Below are 22,653 nucleotides of genomic sequence, written 5' to 3'. Positions count from 1 at the left end.
CTTCTTGTTGTTCTTCTTCTGCACAGCTAAGCTGGAAGTGGCATTTGCGGCTGGCACTAGTGCAGAGTTATCTCAAAGAAAGGGGCCACGGTGTTTCTGTATCTCTATTATGTTGGTGCGGCTTCGGAACTTTTAAATATCTCGATATATCTCGAAAACTACGCTTCTGATCAAAAAATATGATAGAACATAAATTGTAGGAAACATAATTCGCTACAAAAAACGTCTCTTAACATTTTGCCATAGCTCGCTTCGTTTCCGAGATATTTGCAGATTCAGCTCAAAGGAACGGGCCTGACGGACATATTTCGAGATACTTCTTCTTCTTGTTGTTCTTCCTCTGCACAGCTAAGCTGGAAGTGGCATTTGCAGCTCGCAATAGTGCAGAGTTATCTCAAAGAAAGGGGCCACGGTGTTTCTGTATCTCTATTATGTTGGTGCGGCTTCGGAACTTTTAAATATCTTGATATATCTCGAGAACTACGCATCTGATCAAAAAATATCATAGAACATAAAAAGTAGGAATCTTAATTCTCTACAAAAAAGGTCTCTTAACATTTTGCCATAGCTCGCTTCGTTTCCGAGATATTTGCAGATTTATCTCAAGGGAAGGGGCCTGACGGACATATTTCGAGATATTTCTTCTTCTTGTTGTTCTTCTTCTGCACAGCTGAGCTGGAAGTCGCATTTGCAGGCCGCAATAGTGCAGAGTTATCTCAAAGAAAGGGGCCACGGTGTTTCTGTATCTCTATTATGTTGGTGCGGCTTCGGAACTTTTAAATATCTCGGTATATCTCGAAAACTACGCTTCTGATCAAAAAATATCATAGAACTTAAATTGTAGGAAACATTATTCTCTACAAAAAAGGTCTCTTAACATTTTGCCATAGCTCGCTTCGTTTCCGAGATATTTGCAGATATATCTCAAGGGAAGGGGCCTGTCGGACATATTTCGAGATATTTCTTCTTCTTGTTGTTCTTCTTCTGCACAGCTAAGCTGGAAGTGGCATTTGCGGCTCGCACTAGTGCAGAGTTATCTCAAAGAAAGGGGCCACGGTGTTTCTGTTTCTCTATTATGTTGGTGCGGCTTCGGAACTTTTGAATATCTCGATATATCTCGAAAACTACGCTTCTGATCAAAAAATATGATAGAACATAAATTGTAGGAAACATAATTCTCTACAAAAAACGTCTCTTAACATTTTGCCATAGCTCGCTTCGTTTCCGAGATATTTGCAGATTCAGCTCAAAGGAACGGGCCTGACGGACATATTTCGAGATACTTCTTCTTCTTGTTGTTCTTCCTCTGCACAGCTAAGCTGGAAGTGGCATTTGCAGCTCGCAATAGTGCAGAGTTATCTCAAAGAAAGGGGCCACGGTGTTTCTGTATCTCTATTATGTTGGTGCGGCTTCGGAACTTTTAAATATCTTGATATATCTCGAGAACTACGCATCTGATCAAAAAATATCATAGAACATAAAAAGTAGGAATCTTAATTCTCTACAAAAAAGGTCTCTTAACATTTTGCCATAGCTCGCTTCGTTTCCGAGATATTTGCAGATTTATCTCAAGGGAAGGGGCCTGACGGACATATTTCGAGATATTTCTTCTTCTTGTTGTTCTTCTTCTGCACAGCTAAGCTGGAAGTGGCATTTGCGGCTCGCACTAGTGCAGAGTTATCTCAAAGAAAGGGGCCACGGTGTTTCTGTATCTCTATTATGTTGGTGCGGCTTCGGAACTTTTAAATATCTCGATATATCTCGAAAACTACGCTTCTGGTCAAAAAATATCATAGAACCTATATTGTAGGAAACATAATTCTCTACAAAAAAGGTCTCTTAACATTTTGCCATAGCTCGCTTCGTTTCCGAGATATTTGCAGATTTATCTCAAGGGAAGGGGCCTGACGGACATATTTCGAGATATTTCTTCTTCTTGTTGTTCTTCTTCTGCACAGCTAAGCTGGAAGTGGCATTTGCAGCGGGCAATAGTGCAGAGTTATCTCAAAGAAAGGGGCCACGGTGTTTCTGTATCTCTATTATGTTGGTGCGGCTTCGGAACTTTTAAATATCTTGATATATCTCGAGAACTACGCATCTGATCAAAAAATATCGTAGAAGATAAAAAGTAGGAAACTTAATTCTCTACAAAAAAGGTCTCTTAACATTTCGCCATAGCTCGCTTCGTTTCCGAGATATTTGCAGATTTATCTCAAGGGAAGGGGCCTGTCGGACATATTTCGAGATACTTCTTCTTCTTGTTGTTCTTCTTCTGCACAGCTAAGCTGGAAGTGGCATTTGCGGCTCGCACTAGTGCAGAGTTATCTCAAAGAAAGGGGCCACGGTGTTTCTGTATCTCTATTATGTTGGTGCGGCTTCGGAACTTTTAAATATCTCGATATATCTCGAAAACTACGCTTCTGATCAAAAAATATGATAGAACATAAATTGTAGGAAACATAATTCTCTACAAAAAACGTCTCTTAACATTTTGCCATAGCTCGCTTCGTTTCCGAGATATTTGCAGATTCAGCTCAAAGGAACGGGCCTGACGGACATATTTCGAGATACTTCTTCTTCTTGTTGTTCTTCCTCTGCACAGCTAAGCTGGAAGTGGCATTTGCAGCTCGCAATAGTGCAGAGTTATCTCAAAGAAAGGGGCCACGGTGTTTCTGTATCTCTATTATGTTGGTGCGGCTTCGGAACTTTTAAATATCTTGATATATCTCGAGAACTACGCATCTGATCAAAAAATATCATAGAACATAAAAAGTAGGAAACTTAATTCTCTACAAAAAAGGTCTCTTAACATTTTGCCATAGCTCGCTTCGTTTCCCAGATATTTGCAGATATATCTCAAGGGAAGGGGCCTGACGGACATATTTCGAGATATTTCTTCTTCTTGTTGTTCTTCTTCTGCACAGCTAAGCTGGAAGTGGCATTTGCGGCTCGCACTAGTGCAGAGTTATCTCAACGAAAGGGGCCACGGTGTTTCTGTATCTCTATTATGTTGGTGCGGCTTCGGAACTTTTAAATATCTCGATATATCTCGAAAACTACGCTTCTGATCAAAAAATATCATAGAACATAAATTGTAGGAAACATAATTCTCTACAAAAAAGGTCTCTTAACATTTTGCCATAGCTCGCTTCGTTTCCGAGATATTTGCAGATATATCTCAAGGGAAGGGGCCTGACGGACATATTTCGAGATATTTCTTCTTCTTGTTGTTCTTCTTCTGCACAGCTAAGCTGGAAGTGGCATTTACAGCTCGCAATAGTGCAGAGTTATCTCAAAGAAAGGGGCCACGGTGTTTCTGTATCTCTATTATGTTGGTGCGGCTTCGGAACTTTTAAATATCTTGATATATCTCGAGAACTACGCATCAGATCAAAAAATATCATAGAACATAAAAAGTAGGAAACTTAATTCTCTACACAAAAGGTCTCTTAACATTTTGCCATAGCTCTCTTCGTTTCCGAGATATTTGCAGATTTATCTCAAGGGAAGGGGCCTGACGGACATATTTCGAGATATTTCTTCTTCTTGTTGTTCTTCTTCTGCACAGCTAAGCTGGAAGTGGCATTTGCGGCTCGCACTAGTGCAGAGTTATCTCAAAGAAAGGGGCCACGGTGTTTCTGTATCTCTATTATGTTGGTGCGTCTTTGGAACTTTTAAATATCTCGATATATCTCGAAAACTACGCTTCTCACCAAAAAATATCATAGAACATAAATTGTACGAAACATAATTCTCTACAAAAAAGGTCTCTTAACATTTTGCGATAGCTCGCTTCGTTTCCGAGATATTTGCAGATATATCTCAAGGGAAGGGGCCTGACGGACATATTTCGAGATATTTCTTCTTCTTGTTGTTCTTCTTCTGCACAGCTAAGCTGGAAGTGGCATTTACAGCTCGCAATAGTGCAGAGTTATCTCAAAGAAAGGGGCCACGGTGTTTCTGTATCTCTATTATGTTGGTGCGGCTTCGGAACTTTTAAATATCTTGATATATCTCGAGAACTACGCATCTGATCAAAAAATATCATAGAACATAAAAAGTAGGACACTTAATTCTCTACAAAAAAGGTCTCTTAACATTTTGCCATAGCTCGCTTCGTTTCCGAGATATTTGCAGATATATCTCAAGGGAAGGGGCCTGACGGACATATTTCGAGATATTTCTTCTTCTTGTTGTTCTTCTTCTGCACAGCTAAGCTGGAAGTGGCATTTGCGGCTCGCACTAGTGCAGAGTTATCTCAACGAAAGGGGCCACGGTGTTTCTGTATCCCTATTATGTTGGTGCGGCTTCGGAACTTTTAAATATCTTGATATATCTCGAGAACTACGCATCTGATCAAAAAATATCATAGAACATAAAAAGTAGGAAACTTAATTGTCTACAAAAAAGGTCTCTTAACAATTGGCCATAGCTTGCTTCGTTTCCGAGATATTTGCAGATTTATCTCGAGGGAAGGGGCCTGACGGACATATTTCGAGATATTTCTTCTTCTTGTTGTTCTTCTTCTGCACAGCTAAGCTGGAAGTGGCATTTGCGGCTCGCACTAGTGCAGAGTTATCTCAACGAAAGGGGCCACGGTGTTTCTGTATCTCTATTATGTTGGTGCGGCTTCGGAACTTTTAAATATCTCGTTATATCTCGAAAACTACGCTTCTGATCAAAAAATATCATAGAACATAAATTGTAGGAAACATAATTCTCTACAAAAAAGGTCTCTTAACATTTTGCCATAGCTCGCTTCGTTTCCGAGATATTTGCAGATATATCTCAAGGGAAGCGGCCTGACGGACATATTTCGAGATATTTCTTCTTCTTGTTGTTCTTCTTCTGCACAGCTAAGCTGGAAGTGGCATTTACAGCTCGCAATAGTGCAGAGTTATCTCAAAGAAAGGGGCCACGGTGTTTCTGTATCTCTATTATGTTGGTGCGGCTTCGGAACTTTTAAATATCTTGATATATCTCGAGAACTACGCATCAGATCAAAAAATATCATAGAACATATAAAGTAGGAAACTTAATTCTCTACAAAAAAGGTCTCTTAGCATTTTGCCATAGCTCTCTTCGTTTCCGAGATATTTGCAGATTTATCTCAAGGGAAGGGGCCTGACGGACATATTTCGAGATATTTCTTCTTCTTGTTGTTCTTCTTCTGCACAGCTAAGCTGGAAGTGGCATTGGCGGCTCGCACTAGTGCAGAGTTATCTCAAAGAAAGGGGCCACGGTGTTTCTGTATCTCTATTATGTTGGTGCGGCTTCGGAACTTTTAAATATCTTGATATATCTCGAGAACTACGCATCTGATCAAAAAATATCATAGAACATAAAAAGTAGGAAACTTAATTCTCTACAAAAAAGGTCTCTTAACATTTTGCCATAGCTCGCTTCGTTTCCGAGATATTTGCAGATTCAGCTCAAAGGAACTGGCCTGACGGACATATTTCGAGATATTTCTTCTTCTTGTTGTTCTTCCTCTGCACAGCTAAGCTGGAAGTGGCATTTGCAGCTCGCAATAGTGCAGAGTTATCTGTAAGAAAGGGGCCACGGTGTTTCTGTATCTCTATTATGTTGGTGCGGCTTCGGAACTTTTAAATATCTTGATATATCTCGAGAACTACGCATCTGATCAAAAAATATCATAGAACATAAAAAGTAGGAAACTTAATTCTCTACAAAAAAGGTCTCTTAACATTTTACCATAGCTCGCTTCGTTTCCGAGATATTTGCAGATTTATCTCAAGGGAAGGGGCCTGACGGACATATTTCGAGATATTTCTTCTTCTTGTTGTTCTTCTTCTGCACAGCTAAGCTGGAAGTGGCATTTGCGGCTCGCACTAGTGCAGAGTTATCTCAACGAAAGGGGCCACGGTGTTTCTGTATCTCTATTATGTTGGTGCGGCTTCGGAACTTTTAAATATCTCGATATATCTCGAAAACTACGCTTCTGATCAAAAAATATCATAGAACATAAATTGTAGGAAACATAATTCTCTACAAAAAAGGTCTCTTAACATTTTGCCATAGCTCGCTTCGTTTCCGAGATATTTGCAGATATATCTCAAGGGAAGGGGCCTGACGGACATATTTCGAGATATTTCTTCTTCTTGTTGTTCTTCTTCTGCACAGCTAAGCTGGAAGTGGCATTTACAGCTCGCAATAGTGCAGAGTTATCTCAAAGAAAGGGGCCACGGTGTTTCTGTATCTCTATTATGTTGGTGCGGCTTCGGAACTTTTAAATATCTTGATATATCTCGAGAACTACGCATCAGATCAAAAAATATCATAGAACATAAAAAGTAGGAAACTTAATTCTCTACACAAAAGGTCTCTTAACATTTTGCCATAGCTCTCTTCGTTTCCGAGATATTTGCAGATTTATCTCAAGGGAAGGGGCCTGACGGACATATTTCGAGATATTTCTTCTTCTTGTTGTTCTTCTTCTGCACAGCTAAGCTGGAAGTGGCATTTGCGGCTCGCACTAGTGCAGAGTTATCTCAAAGAAAGGGGCCACGGTGTTTCTGTATCTCTATTATGTTGGTGCGTCTTTGGAACTTTTAAATATCTCGATATATCTCGAAAACTACGCTTCTCACCAAAAAATATCATAGAACATAAATTGTACGAAACATAATTCTCTACAAAAAAGGTCTCTTAACATTTTGCGATAGCTCGCTTCGTTTCCGAGATATTTGCAGATATATCTCAAGGGAAGGGGCCTGACGGACATATTTCGAGATATTTCTTCTTCTTGTTGTTCTTCTTCTGCACAGCTAAGCTGGAAGTGGCATTTACAGCTCGCAATAGTGCAGAGTTATCTCAAAGAAAGGGGCCACGGTGTTTCTGTATCTCTATTATGTTGGTGCGGCTTCGGAACTTTTAAATATCTTGATATATCTCGAGAACTACGCATCTGATCAAAAAATATCATAGAACATAAAAAGTAGGACACTTAATTCTCTACAAAAAAGGTCTCTTAACATTTTGCCATAGCTCGCTTCGTTTCCGAGATATTTGCAGATATATCTCAAGGGAAGGGGCCTGACGGACATATTTCGAGATATTTCTTCTTCTTGTTGTTCTTCTTCTGCACAGCTAAGCTGGAAGTGGCATTTGCGGCTCGCACTAGTGCAGAGTTATCTCAACGAAAGGGGCCACGGTGTTTCTGTATCCCTATTATGTTGGTGCGGCTTCGGAACTTTTAAATATCTTGATATATCTCGAGAACTACGCATCTGATCAAAAAATATCATAGAACATAAAAAGTAGGAAACTTAATTGTCTACAAAAAAGGTCTCTTAACAATTGGCCATAGCTTGCTTCGTTTCCGAGATATTTGCAGATTTATCTCAAGGGAAGGGGCCTGACGGACATATTTCGAGATATTTCTTCTTCTTGTTGTTCTTCTTCTGCACAGCTAAGCGGGAAGTGGCATTTGCGGCTCGCACTAGTGCAGAGTTATCTCAACGAAAGGGGCCACGGTGTTTCTGTATCTCTATTATGTTGGTGCGGCTTCGGAACTTTTAAATATCTCGTTATATCTCGAAAACTACGCTTCTGATCAAAAAATATCATAGAACATAAATTGTAGGAAACATAATTCTCTACAAAAAAGGTCTCTTAACATTTTGCCATAGCTCGCTTCGTTTCCGAGATATTTGCAGATATATCTCAAGGGAAGGGGCCTGACGGACATATTTCGAGATATTTCTTCTTCTTGTTGTTCTTCTTCTGCACAGCTAAGCTGGAAGTGGCATTTACAGCTCGCAATAGTGCAGAGTTATCTCAAAGAAAGGGGCCACGGTGTTTCTGTATCTCTATTATGTTGGTGCGGCTTCGGAACTTTTAAATATCTTGATATATCTCGAGAACTACGCATCAGATCAAAAAATATCATAGAACATATAAAGTAGGAAACTTAATTCTCTACAAAAAAGGTCTCTTAGCATTTTGCCATAGCTCTCTTCGTTTCCGAGATATTTGCAGATTTATCTCAAGGGAAGGGGCCTGACGGACATATTTCGAGATATTTCTTCTTCTTGTTGTTCTTCTTCTGCACAGCTAAGCTGGAAGTGGCATTGGCGGCTCGCACTAGTGCAGAGTTATCTCAAAGAAAGGGGCCACGGTGTTTCTGTATCTCTATTATGTTGGTGCGGCTTCGGAACTTTTAAATATCTTGATATATCTCGAGAACTACGCATCTGATCAAAAAATATCATAGAACATAAAAAGTAGGAAACTTAATTCTCTACAAAAAAGGTCTCTTAACATTTTGCCATAGCTCGCTTCGTTTCCGAGATATTTGCAGATTCAGCTCAAAGGAACTGGCCTGACGGACATATTTCGAGATATTTCTTCTTCTTGTTGTTCTTCCTCTGCACAGCTAAGCTGGAAGTGGCATTTGCAGCTCGCAATAGTGCAGAGTTATCTGTAAGAAAGGGGCCACGGTGTTTCTGTATCTCTATTATGTTGGTGCGGCTTCGGAACTTTTAAATATCTTGATATATCTCGAGAACTACGCATCTGATCAAAAAATATCATAGAACATAAAAAGTAGGAAACTTAATTCTCTACAAAAAAGGTCTCTTAACATTTTACCATAGCTCGCTTCGTTTCCGAGATATTTGCAGATTTATCTCAAGGGAAGGGGCCTGACGGACATATTTCGAGATATTTCTTCTTCTTGTTGTTCTTCTTCTGCACAGCTAAGCTGGAAGTGGCATTTGCGGCTCGCACTAGTGCAGAGTTATCTCAAAGAAAGGGGCCACGGGGTTTCTGTATCTCTATTATGTTGGTGCGGCTTCGGAACTTTTAAATATCTCGATATATCTCGAAAACTACGCTTCTGATCAAAAAATATCATAGAACATAAATTGTAGGAAACATAATTCTCTACAAAAAAGGTCTCTTAACATTTTGCCATAGCTCGCTTCGTTTCCGAGATATTTGCAGATTTATCTCAAGGGAAGGGGCCTGACGGACATATTTCGAGATATTTCTTCTTCTTGTTGTTCTTCTTCTGCACAGCTAAGCTGGAAGTGGCATTTGCAGCTCGCACTAGTGCAGAGTTATCTCAAAGAAATGGGCCACGGTGTTTCTGTATCTCTATTATGTTGGTGCGGCTTCGGAACTTTTAAATATCTTGATATATCTCGAGAACTACGCATCTGATCAAAAAATATCATAGAACATAAAAAGTAGGAAACTTAATTCTCTACAAAAAACGTCTCTTAACATTTTACCATAGCTCGCTTCGTTTCCGAGATATTTGCAGATTTATCTCAAGGGAAGGGGCCTGACGGACATATTTCGAGATATTTCTTCTTCTTGTTGTTCTTCTTCTGCACAGCTAAGCTGGAAGTGGCATTTGCGGCTCGCACTAGTGCAGAGTTATCTCAAAGAAAGGGGCCACGGTGTTTCTGTATCTCTATTATGTTGGTGCGGCTTCGGAACTTTTAAATATCTCGATATATCTCGAAAACTACGCTTCTGATCAAAAAATATGATAGAACATAAATTGTAGGAAACATAATTCTCTACAAAAAAGGTCTCTTAACATTTTGCCATAGCTCGCTTCGTTTCCGAGATATTTGCAGATTTATCTCAAGGGAAGGGGCCTGACGGACATATTTCGAGATATTTCTTCTTCTTGTTGTTCTTCTTCTGCACAGCTAAGCTGGAAGTGGCATTTGCGGCTCGCACTAGTGCAGAGTTATCTCAAAGAAAGGGGCCACGGTGTTTCTGTATCTCTATTATGTTGTGCGGCTTTGGAACTTTTAAATATCTCGATATATCTCGAAAACTACGCTTCTGATCAAAAAATATCATAGAACATAAATTGTAGGAAACATAATTCTCTACAAAAAAGGTCTCTTAACATTTTGCCATAGCTCGCTTCGTTTCCGAGATATTTGCAGATATATCTCAAGGGAAGGGGCCTGACGGACATATTTCGAGATATGTCTTCTTCTTGTTGTTCTTCTTCTGCACAGCTAAGCTGGAAGTGGCATTTACAGCTCGCAATAGTGCAGAGTTATCTCAAAGAAAGGGGCCACGGTGTTTCTGTATCTCTATTATGTTGGTGCGGCTTCGGAACTTTTAAATATCTTGATATATATCGAGAACTACGCATCTGATCAAAAAATATCATAGAACATAAAAAGTAGGAAACTTAATTCTCTACAAAAAAGGTCTCTTAACATTTTGCCATAGCTCGCTTCGTTTCCGAGATATTTGCAGATTTATCTCAAGGGAAGGGGCCTAACGGACATATTTCGAGATATTTCTTCTTCTTGTTGTTCTTCTTCTGCACAGCTAAGCTGGAAGTGGCATTTGCGGCTCGCACTAGTGCAGAGTTATCTCAAAGAAAGGGGCCACGGTGTTTCTGTATCCCTATTATGTTGGTGCGGCTTCGGAACTTTTAAATATCTTGATATATCTCGAGAACTACGCATCTGATCAAAAAATATCATAGAACATAAAAAGTAGGAAACTTAATTCTCTACAAAAAAGGTCTCTTAACAATTGGCCATAGCTCGCTTCGTTTCCGAGATATTTGCAGATTTATCTCAAGGGAAGGGGCCTGACGGACATATTTCGAGATATTTCTTCTTCTTGTTGTTCTTCTTCTGCACAGCTAAGCTGGAAGTGGCATTTGCGGCTCGCACTAGTGCAGAGTTATCTCAACGAAAGGGGCCACGGTGTTTCTGTATCTCTATTATGTTGGTGCGGCTTCGGAACTTTTAAATATCTCGTTATATCTCGAAAACTACGCTTCTGATCAAAAAATATCATAGAACATAAATTGTAGGAAACGTAATTCTCTACAAAAAAGGTCTCTTAACATTTTGCCATAGCTCGCTTCGTTTCCGAGATATTTGCAGATATATCTCAAGGGAAGGGGCCTGACGGACATATTTCGAGATATTTCTTCTTCTTGTTGTTCTTCTTCTGCACAGCTAAGCTGGAAGTGGCATTTACAGCTCGCAATGGTGCAGAGTTATCTCAAAGAAAGGGGCCACGGTGTTTCTGTATCTCTATTATGTTGGTGCGGCTTCGGAACTTTTAAATATCTTGATATATCTCGAGAACTACGCATCAGATCAAAAAATATCATAGAACATAAAAAGTAGGAAACTTAATTCTCTACAAAAAAGGTCTCTTAACATTTTGCCATAGCTCTCTTCGTTTCCGAGATACTTGCAGATTTATCTCAAGGGAAGGGGCCTGACGGACATATTTCGAGATATTTCTTCTTCTTGTTGTTCTTCTTCTGCACAGCTAAGCTGGAAGTGGCATTGGCGGCTCGCACTAGTGCAGAGTTATCTCAAAGAAAGGGGCCACGGTGTTTCTGTATCTCTATTATGTTGGTGCGGCTTCGGAACTTTTAAATATCTTGATATATCTCGAGAACTACGCATCTGATCAAAAAATATCATAGAACATAAAAAGTAGGAAACTTAATTCTCTACAAAAAAGGTCTCTTAACATTTTGCCATAGCTCGCTTCGTTTCCGAGATATTTGCAGATTCAGCTCAAAGGAACTGGCCTGACGGACATATTTCGAGATATTTCTTCTTCTTGTTGTTCTTCCTCTGCACAGCTAAGCTGGAAGTGGCATTTGCAGCTCGCAATAGTGCAGAGTTATCTGTAAGAAAGGGGCCACGGTGTTTCTGTATCTCTATTATGTTGGTGCGGCTTCGGAACTTTTAAATATTTTGATATATCTCGAGAACTACGCATCTGATCAAAAAATATCATAGAACATAAAAAGTAGGAAACTTAATTCTCTACAAAAAAGGTCTCTTAACATTTTACCATAGCTCGCTTCGTTTCCGAGATATTTGCAGATTTATCTCAAGGGAAGGGGCCTGACGGACATATTTCGAGATATTTCTTCTTCTTGTTGTTCTTCTTCTGCACAGCTAAGCTGGAAGTGGCATTTGCGGCTCGCACTAGTGCAGAGTTATCTCAAAGAAAGGGGCCACGGTGTTTCTGTATCTCTATTATGTTGGTGCGGCTTCGGAACTTTTAAATATCTCGATATATCTCGAAAACTACGCTTCTGATAAAAAAATATCATAGAACATAAATTGTAGGAAACATAATTCTCTACAAAAAAGGTCTCTTAACATTTTGCCATAGCTCGCTTCGTTTCCGAGATATTTGCAGATTTATCTCAAGGGAAGGGGCCTGACGGACATATTTCGAGATATTTCTTCTTCTTGTTGTTCTTCTTCTGCACAGCTAAGCTGGAAGTGGCATTTGCAGCTCGCACTAGTGCAGAGTTATCTCAAAGAAATGGGCCACGGTGTTTCTGTATCTCTATTATGTTGGTGCGGCTTCGGAACTTTTAAATATCTTGATATATCTCGAGAACTACGCATCTGATCAAAAAATATCATAGAACATAAAAAGTAGGAAACTTAATTTTCTACAAAAAAGGTCTCTTAACATTTTGCCATAGCTCGCTTCGTTTCCGAGATATTTGCAGATTTATCTCAAGGGAAGGGGCCTGACGGACATATTTCGAGATATTTCTTCTTCTTGTTGTTCTTCTTCTGCACAGCTAAGCTGGAAGTGGCATTTGCAGCTCGCACTAGTGCAGAGTTATCTCAAAGAAATGGGCCACGGTGTTTCTGTATCTCTATTATGTTGGTGCGGCTTCGGAACTTTTAAATATCTTGATATATCTCGAGAACTACGCATCTGATCAAAAAATATCATAGAACATAAAAAGTAGGAAACTTAATTCTCTACAAAAAAGGTCTCTTAACATTTTGCCATAGCTCGCTTCGTTTCCGAGATATTTGCAGATTTATCTCAAGGGAAGGGGCCTAACGGACATATTTCGAGATATTTCTTCTTCTTGTTGTTCTTCTTCAACACAGCTAAACTGGAAGTGGCATTTCCAGCTCGCAATAGTGCAGAGTTATCTCAAAGAGAGGGGCCAGGGTGTTTCTGTATCCCTATTATGTTGGTGCGGCTTCGGAACTTTTAAATATCTCGATATATCTCGAAAACTACGCTTCTGATCAAAAAATATCATAGAACATAAATTGTAGGAAACATAATTCTCTACAAAAAACGTCTCTTAACATTTTGCCATAGCTCGCTTCGTTTCCGAGATATTTGCAGATTCATCTCAAAGGAACTGGCCTGACGGACATATTTCGAGATATTTCTTCTTCTTGTTGTTCTTCCTCTGCACAGCTAAGCTGGAAGTGGCATTTGCAGCTCGCAATAGTGCAGAGTTATCTCAAAGAAAGGGGCCACGGTGTTTCTGTATCTCTATTATGTTGGTGCGGCTTCGGAACTTTTAAATATCTCGATATATCTCGAAAACTACGCTTCTGATCAAAAAATATCATAGAACATAAAAAGTAGGAAACATAATTCTCTACAAAAAAGTTCTCTTAACATTTTGCCATAGCTCGCTTCGTTTCCGAGATATTTGCAGATTTATCTCAAGGGAAGGGGCCTAACGGACATATTTCGAGATATTTCTTCTTCTTGTTGTTCTTCTTCTGCACAGCTAAACTGGAAGTGGCATTTCCAGCTCGCAATAGTACAGAGTTATCTCAAAGAAAGGGGCCACGGTGTTTCTGTATCTCTATTATGTTGGTGCGGCTTCGGAACTTTTAAATATCTTGATATATCTCGAGAACTACGCATCTGATCAAAAAATATCATAGAACATAAAAAGTAGGAAACTTAATTCTCTACAAAAAAGGTCTCTTAACATTTTGCCATAGCTCTCTTCGTTTCCGAGATATTTGCAGATTTATCTCAAGGGAAGGGGCCTGACGGACACATTTCGAGATATTTCTTCTTCTTGTTGTTCTTCTTCTGCACAGCTAAGCTGGAAGTGGCATTTGCGGCTCGCACTAGTGCAGAGTTATCTCAAAGAAAGGGGCCACGGTGTTTCTGTATCTCTATTATGTTGTGCGGCTTTGGAACTTTTAAATATCTCGATATATCTCGAAAACTACGCTTCTGATCAAAAAATATCATAGAACATAAATTGTAGGAAACATAATTCTCTACAAAAAAGGTCTCTTAACATTTTGCCATAGCTCGCTTAGTTTCCGAGATATTTGCAGATATATCTCAAGGGAAGGGGCCTGACGGACATATTTCGAGATATGTCTTCTTCTTGTTGTTCTTCTTCTGCACAGCTAAGCTGGAAGTGGCATTTACAGCTCGCAATAGTGCAGAGTTATCTCAAAGAAAGGGGCCACGGTGTTTCTGTATCTCTATTATGTTGGTGCGGCTTCGGAACTTTTAAATATCTTGATATATATCGAAAACTACGCTTCTGATCAAAAAATATCATAGAACAAAAATTGTAGGAAACATAATTCTCTACAAAAAACGTCTCTTAACATTTTGCCATAGCTCGCTTCGTTTCCGAGATATTTGCAGATTCAGCTCAAAGGAACTGGCCTGACGGACATATTTCGTGATATTTCTTCTTCTTGTTGTTCTTCCTCTGCACAGCTAAGCTGGAAGTGGCATTTGCAGCTCGCAATAGTGCAGAGTTATCTCAAAGAAAGGGGCCACGGTGTTTCTGTATCTCTATTATGTGGGTGCGGCTTCGGAACTTTTAAATATCTTGATATATCTCGAGAACTACGCATCTGATCAAAAAATATCATAGAACATAAAAAGTAGGAAACTTAATTCTCTACAAAAAAGGTCTCTTAACATTTTACCATAGCTCGCTTCGTTTCCGAGATATTTGCAGATTTATCTCAAGGGAAGGGACCTGACGGACATATTTCGAGATATTTCTTCTTCTTGTTGTTCTTCTTCTGCACAGCTAAACTGGAAGTGGCATTTCCAGCTCGCAATAGTGCAGAGTTATCTCAAAGAGAGGGGCCACGGTGTTTCTGTCTCTCTATTATGTTGGTGCGGCTTCGGAACTTTTAAATATCTTGATATATCTCGAGAGCTACGCGTCTGATCAAAAAATATCATAGAACATAAAAAGTAGGAAACATAATTCTCTACAAAAAAGGTCTCTTAAGATTTTGCCATAGCTCGCTTCGTTTCCGAGATATTTGCAGATTTATCTCAAGGGAAGTGGCCTGACGGACATATTTCGAGATATTTCTTCTTCTTGTTGTTCTTCTGCTGCACAGCTAAGCTGGAAGTGGCATTTGCGGCTCGCACTAGTGCAGAGTTATCTCAAAGAAAGGGGCCACGGTGTTTCTGTATCTCTATTATGTTGGTGCGGCTTCGGAACTTTTAAATATCTTGATATATCTCGAGAACTACGCATCTGATCAGAAAATATCATAGAAGATAAAAAGTAGGAAACTTAATTCTCTACAAAAAAGGTCTCTTAACATTTTGCCATAGCTCGCTTCGTTTCCGAGATATTTGCAGATTCAGCTCAAAGGAACTGGCCTGACGGACATATTTCGAGATATTTCTTCTTCTTGTTGTTCTTCCTCTGCACAGCTAAGCTGGAAGTGGCATTTGCAGCTCGCAATAGTGCAGAGTTATCTCAAAGAAAGGGGCCACGGTGTTTCTGTATCTCTATTATGTTGGTGCGGCTTCGGAACTTTTAAATATCTCGATATATCTCGAAAACTACGCTTCTGATCAAAAAATATCATAGAACATAAAAAGTAGGAAACATAATTCTCTACAAAAAAGTTCTCTTAACATTTTGCCATAGCTCGCTTCGTTTCCGAGATATTTGCAGATTTATCTCAAGGGAAGGGGCCTAACGGACATATTTCGAGATATTTCTTCTTCTTGTGGTTCTTCTTCTGCACAGCTAAACTGGAAGTGGCATTTCCAGCTCGCAATAGTACAGAGTTATCTCAAAGAAAGGGGCCACGGTGTTTCTGTATCTCTATTATGTTGGTGCGGCTTCGGAACTTTTAAATATCTTGATATATCTCGAGAACTACGCATCTGATCAAAAAATATCATAGAACATAAAAAGTAGGAAACTTAATTCTCTACAAAAAAGGTCTCTTAACATTTTGCCATAGCTCTCTTCGTTTCCGAGATATTTGCAGATTTATCTCAAGGGAAGGGGCCTGACGGACACATTTCGAGATATTTCTTCTTCTTGTTGTTCTTCTTCTGCACAGCTAAGCTGGAAGTGGCATTTGCAGCTCGCAATAGTGCAGAGTTATCTCCACGAAAGGGCCCACGGTGTTTCTGTATCTCTATTATGTTGGTGCGGCTTCGGAACTTTTAAATATCTCGATATATCTCGAAAACTACGCTTCTGATCAAAAAATATCATAGAACATAAATTGTAGGAAACATAATTCTCTACAAAAAAGGTCTCTTAACATTTTGCCATAGCTCGCTTCGTTTCCGAGATATTTGCAGATTCAACTCAAAGGAACTGGCCTGACGGACATATTTCGAGATATTTCTTCTTCTTGTTGTTCTTCCTCTGCACAGCTAAGCTGGAAGTGGCATTTGCAGCTCGCAACAGTGCAGAGTTATCTCAAAGAAAGGGGCCACGGTGTTTCTGTATCTCTATTATGTTGGTGCGGCTTCGGAACTTTTAAATATCTTGATATATCTCGAGAACTACGCATCTGATCAAAAAATATCATAGAACATAAAAAGTAGGAAACTTAATCCTCTACAAAAAAGGTCTCTTAACATTTTGCCATAGCTCGCTTCGTTTCCGAGATATTTGCAGATTTATCTCAAGGGAAGGGGCCTGACGGACATTTTTCGAGATATTTCTTCTTCTTGTTGTTCTTCTTCTGCACAGCTAAGCTGGAAGTGGCATTTGCAGCTCGCAATAGTGCAGAGTTATCTCGAAGAAAGGGGCCACGGTGTTTCTGTATCTCTATTATGTTGGTGCGTCTTCGGAACTTTTAAATATCTCGATATATCTCGAAAACTACGCTTCTGATCAAAAAATATCATAGAACATAAATTGTAGGAAACATAATTCTCTACAAAAAAGGTCTCTTAACATTTTGCCATAGCTCGCTTCGTTTCCGAGATATTTGCAGATTCAGCTCAAAGGAACTGGCCTGACGGACATATTTCGAGATATTTCTTCTTCTTGTTGTTCTTCCTCTGCACAGCTAAGCTGGAAGTGGCATTTGCAGCTCGCAATAGTGCAGAGTTATCTCAAAGAAAGGGGCCACGGTGTTTCTGTATCTCTATTATGTTGGTGCGGCTTCGGAACTTTTAAATATCTTGATATATCTCGAGAACTACGCATCTGATCAAAAAATATCATAGAACATAAAAAGTAGGAAACTTAATTCTCTACAAAAAAGGTCTCTTAACATTTTGCCATACCTCGCTTCGTTTCCGAGAGATTTGCATATTTATCTCAAGGGAAGGGGCCTGACGGACATATTTCGAGATATTTCTTCTTCTTGTTGTTCTTCTTCTGCACAGCTAAGCTGGAAGTGGCATTTGCGGCTCGCACTAGTGCAGAGTTATCTCAAAGAAAGGGGCCACGGTGTTTCTGTATCTCTATTATGTTGGTGCGTCTTCGGAACTTTTAAATATCTCGATATATCTCGAAAACTACGCTTCTGATCAAAAAATATCATAGAACATAAATTGTAGGAAACATAATTCTCTACAAAAAAGGTCTCTTAACATTTTGCCATAGCTCGCTTCGTTTCCGAGATATTTGCAGATTCAGCTCAAAGGAACTGGCCTGACGGACATATTTCGAGATATTTCTTCTTCTTGTTGTTCTTCCTCTGCACAGCTAAGCTGGAAGTGGCATTTGCAGCTCGCAATAGTGCAGAGTTATCTCAAAGAAAGGGGCCACGGTGTTTCTGTATCTCTATTATGTTGGTGCGGCTTCGGAACTTTTAAATATCTTGATATATCTCGAGAACTACGCATCTGATCAAAATATATCGTAGAACATAAAAAGTAGGAAACATAATTCTCTACAAAAAAGGTCTCTTAACATTTTGCCATACCTCGCTTCGTTTCCGAGATATTTGCATATTTATCTCAAGGGAAGGGGCCTGACGGACATATTTCGAGATATTTCTTCTTCTTGTTGTTCTTCTTCTGCACAGCTAAGCTGGAAGTGGCATTTGCGGCTCGCACTAGTGCAGAGTTATCTCAAAGAAAGGGGCCACGGTGTTTCTGTATCTCTATTATGTTGGTGCGGCTTCGAAACTTTTAAATATCTCGATATATCTCGAAAACTACGCTTCTGATCAAAAAATATCATAGAACCTAAATTGTAGGAAACATAATTCTCTACAAAAAAGGTCTCTTAACATTTTGCCATAGCTCGCTTCGTTTCCGCTATTTGCAGATATATCTCAAGGGAAGGGGCCTGACGGACATATTTCGAGATATTTCTTCTTCTTGTTGTTCTTCTTCTGCACAGCTAAACTGGAAGTGGCATTTCCAGCTCGCAATAGTGCAGAGTTATCTCAAAGAAAGGGGCCACGGTGTTTCTGTATCTCTATTATGTTGGTGCGGCTTCGGAACTTTTAAATATCTCGATATATCTCGAAAACTACGCTTCTGATCAAAAAATATCATAGAACGTAAATTGTAGGAAACATTATTCTCTACAAAAAAGGTCTCTTAACATTTTGCCATAGCTCGCTTCGTTTCCGAGATATTTGCAGATTTATCTCAAGGGAAGGGGCCTGACGGACATATTTCGAGATATTTCTTCTTCTTGTTGTTCTTCTTCTGCACAGCTAAGCTGGAAGTGGCATTTGCAGCTCGCAATAGTGCAGAGTTATCTCAAAGAAAGGGGCCACGGTGTTTCTGTATCTCTATTATGTTGGTGCGGCTTCGGAACTTTTAAATATCTCGATATATCTCGAAAACTACGCTTCTGATCAAAAAATATCATAGAACGTAAATTGTAGGAAACATTATTCTCTACAAAAAAGGTCTGTTAACATTTTGCCATAGCTCGCTTCGTTTCCGAGATATTTGCAGATTCATCTCAAGGGAAGGGGTCTGACGGACATATTTCGAGATATTTCTTCTTCTTGTTGTTCTTCTTCTGCACAGCTAAGCTGGAAGTGGCATTTGCAGCTCGCAATAGTGCAGAGTTATCCCAAAGAAAGGGGCCACGGTGTTTCTGTATCTCTATTATGTTGGTGCGGCTTCGGAACTTTTAAATATCTTGATATATCGCGAGAACTACGCATCTGATCAAAAAATATCATAGAACATAAAAAGTAGGAAACTTGATTCTCTACAAAAAAGGTCTCTTAACATTTTGCCATACCTCGCTTCGTTTCCGAGATATTTGCATATTTATCTCAAGGGAAGGGGCCTGACGGACATATTTCGAGATATTTCTTCTTCTTGTTGTTCTTCTTCTGCACAGCTAAGCTGGAAGTGGCATTTGCAGCTCGCAATAGTGCAGAGTTATCTCAAAGAAAGGGGCCACGGTGTTTCTGTATCTCTATTATGTTGGTGCGGCTTCGGAACTTTTAAATATCTTGATATATCTCGAGAACTACGCGTCTGATCAAAAAATATCATAGAACATAAAAAGTAGGAAACTTAATTCTCTACAAAAACGGTCTCTTAACATTTTGCCATAGCTCGCTTCGTTTCCGAGATATTTGCAGATATATCTCAAGGGAAGGGGCCTGACGGACATATTTCGAGATATTTCTTCTTCTTGTTGTTCTTCTTCTGCACAGCTAAACTGGAAGTGGCATTTCCAGCTCGCAATAGTGCAGAGTTATCTCAAAGAAAGGGGCCACGGTGTTTCTGTATCTCTATTATGTTGGTGCGTCTTCGGAACTTTTAAATATCTCGATATATCTCGAAAACTACGCTTCTGATCAAAAAATATCATAGAACATAAATTGTAGGAAACATAATTCTCTACAAAAAACGTCTCTTAACATTTTGCCATAGCTCGCTTCGTTTCCGAGATATTTGCAGATTCAGCTCAAAGGAACTGGCCTGACGGACATATTTCGAGATATTTCTTCTTCTTGTTGTTCTTCCTCTGCACAGCTAAGCTGGAAGTGGCATTTGCAGCTCGCAATAGTGCAGAGTTATCTCAAAGAAAGGGGCCACGGTGTTTCTGTATCTCTATTATGTTGGTGCGGCTTCGGAACTTTTAAATATCTTGATATATCTCGAGAACTACGCATCTGATCAAAAAATATCATAGAACATAAAAAGTAGGAAACTTAATTCTCTACAAAAAAGGTCTCTTCACATTTTGCCATAGCTCGCTTCGTTTCCGAGATATGAGCAGATTTATCTCAAGGGAAGGGGCCTGACGGACATATTTCGAGATATTTCTTCTTCTTGTTGTTCTTCTTCTGCACAGCTAAACTGGAAGTGGCATTTCCAGCTCGCAATAGTGCAGAGTTATCTCAAAGAAAGGGGCCACGGTGTTTCTGTATCTCTATTATGTTGGTGCGGCTTCGGAACTTTTAAATATCTCGCTATATCTCGAAAACTACGCTTCTGATCAAAAAATATCATAGAACGTAAATTGTAGGAAACATTATTCTCTACAAAAAAGGTCTCTTAACATTTTGCCATAGCTCGCTTCGTTTCCGAGATATTTGCAGATTCATCTCAAGGGAAGGGGTCTGACGGACATATTTCGAGATATTTCTTCTTCTTGTTGTTCTTCTTCTGCACAGCTAAGCTGGAAGTGGCATTTGCAGCTCGCAATAGTGCAGAGTTATCCCAAAGAAAGGGGCCACGGTGTTTCTGTATCTCTATTATGTTGGTGCGGCTTCGGAACTTTTAAATATCTTGATATATCTCGAGAACTACGCATCTGATCAAAAAATATCATAGAACATAAAAAGTAGGAAACTTGATTCTCTACAAAAAAGGTCTCTTAACATTTTGCCATACCTCGCTTCGTTTCCGAGATATTTGCATATTTATCTCAAGGGAAGGGGCCTGACGGACATATTTCGAGATATTTCTTCTTCTTGTTGTTCTTCTTCTGCACAGCTAAGCTGGAAGTGGCATTTGCAGCTCGCAATAGTGCAGAGTTATCTCAAAGAAAGGGGCCACGGTGTTTCTGTATCTCTATTATGTTGGTGCGGCTTCGGAACTTTTAAATATCTTGATATATCTCGAGAACTACGCGTCTGATCAAAAAATATCATAGAACATAAAAAGTAGGAAACTTAATTCTCTACAAAAACGGTCTCTTAACATTTTGCCATAGCTCGCTTCGTTTCCGAGATGTTTGCAGATATATCTCAAGGGAAGGGGCCTGACGGACATATTTCGAGATATTTCTTCTTCTTGTTGTTCTTCTTCTGCACAGCTAAGCTGGAAGTGGCATTTGCGGCTCGCACTAGTGCACAGTTATCTCAAAGAAAGGGGCCACGGTGTTTCTGTATCTCTATTATGTTGGTGCGTCTTCGGAACTTTTAAATATCTCGATATATCTCGAAAACTACGCTTCTGATCAAAAAATATCATAGAACATAAATTGTAGGAAACATAATTCTCTACAAAAAACGTCTCTTAACATTTTGCCATAGCTCGCTTCGTTTCCGAGATATTTGCAGATATATCTCAAGGGAAGGGGCCTGACGGACATATTTCGAGATATTTCTTCTTCTTGTTGTTCTTCTTCTGCACAGCTAAGCTGGAAGTGGCATTTGCAGCTCGCAATAGTGCAGAGTTATCTCAAAGAAAGGGGCCACGGTGTTTCTGTATCTCTATTATGTTGGTGCGGCTTCGGAACTTTTAAATATCTTGATATATCTCGAGAACTACGCGTCTGATCAAAAAATATCATAGAACATAAAAAGTAGGAAACTTAATTGTCTACAAAAACGGTCTCTTAACATTTTGCCATAGCTCGCTTCGTTTCCGAGATATTTGCAGATATATCTCAAGGGAAGGGGCCTGACGGACATATTTCGAGATATTTCTTCTTCTTGTTGTTCTTCTTCTGCACAGCTAAGCTGGAAGTGGCATTTGCGGCTCGCACTAGTGCACAGTTATCTCAAAGAAAGGGGCCACGGTGTTTCTGTATCTCTATTATGTTGGTGCGTCTTCGGAACTTTTAAATATCTCGATATATCTCGAAAACTACGCTTCTGATCAAAAAATATCATAGAACATAAATTGTAGGAAACATAATTCTCTACAAAAAACGTCTCTTAACATTTTGCCATAGCTCGCTTCGTTTCCGAGATATTTGCAGATATATCTCAAGGGAAGGGGCCTGACGGACATATTTCGAGATATTTCTTCTTCTTGTTGTTCTTCTTCTGCACAGCTAAGCTGGAAGTGGCATTTGCAGCTCGCAATAGTGCAGAGTTATCTCAAAGAAAGGGGCCACGGTGTTTCTGTATCTCTATTATGTTGGTGCGGCTTCGGAACTTTTAAATATCTTGATATATCTCGAGAACTACGCATCTGATCAAAAAATATCATAGAACATAAAAAGTAGGAAACTTAATTCTCTACAAAAAAGGTCTCTTAACATTTTGCCATAGCTCGCTTCGTTTCCGAGATATTTGCGGATTTATCTCAAGGGAAGGGGCCTAACGGACATATTTCGAGATATTTCTTCTTCTTGTTGTTCTTCTTCTGCACAGCTAAACTGGAAGTGGCATTTCCAGCTCGCAATAGTGCAGAGTTATCTCAAAGAAAGGGGCCACGGTGTTTCTGTATCTCTATTATGTTGGT

The sequence above is a fragment of the Osmia lignaria genome, chromosome 8 (assembly GCF_051020975.1).
Source record: "Osmia lignaria lignaria isolate PbOS001 chromosome 8, iyOsmLign1, whole genome shotgun sequence".
Classification (NCBI taxonomy): Eukaryota; Metazoa; Arthropoda; class Insecta; order Hymenoptera; family Megachilidae; genus Osmia; species Osmia lignaria.
Note: the sequence above shows the minus strand (reverse complement) of the source record.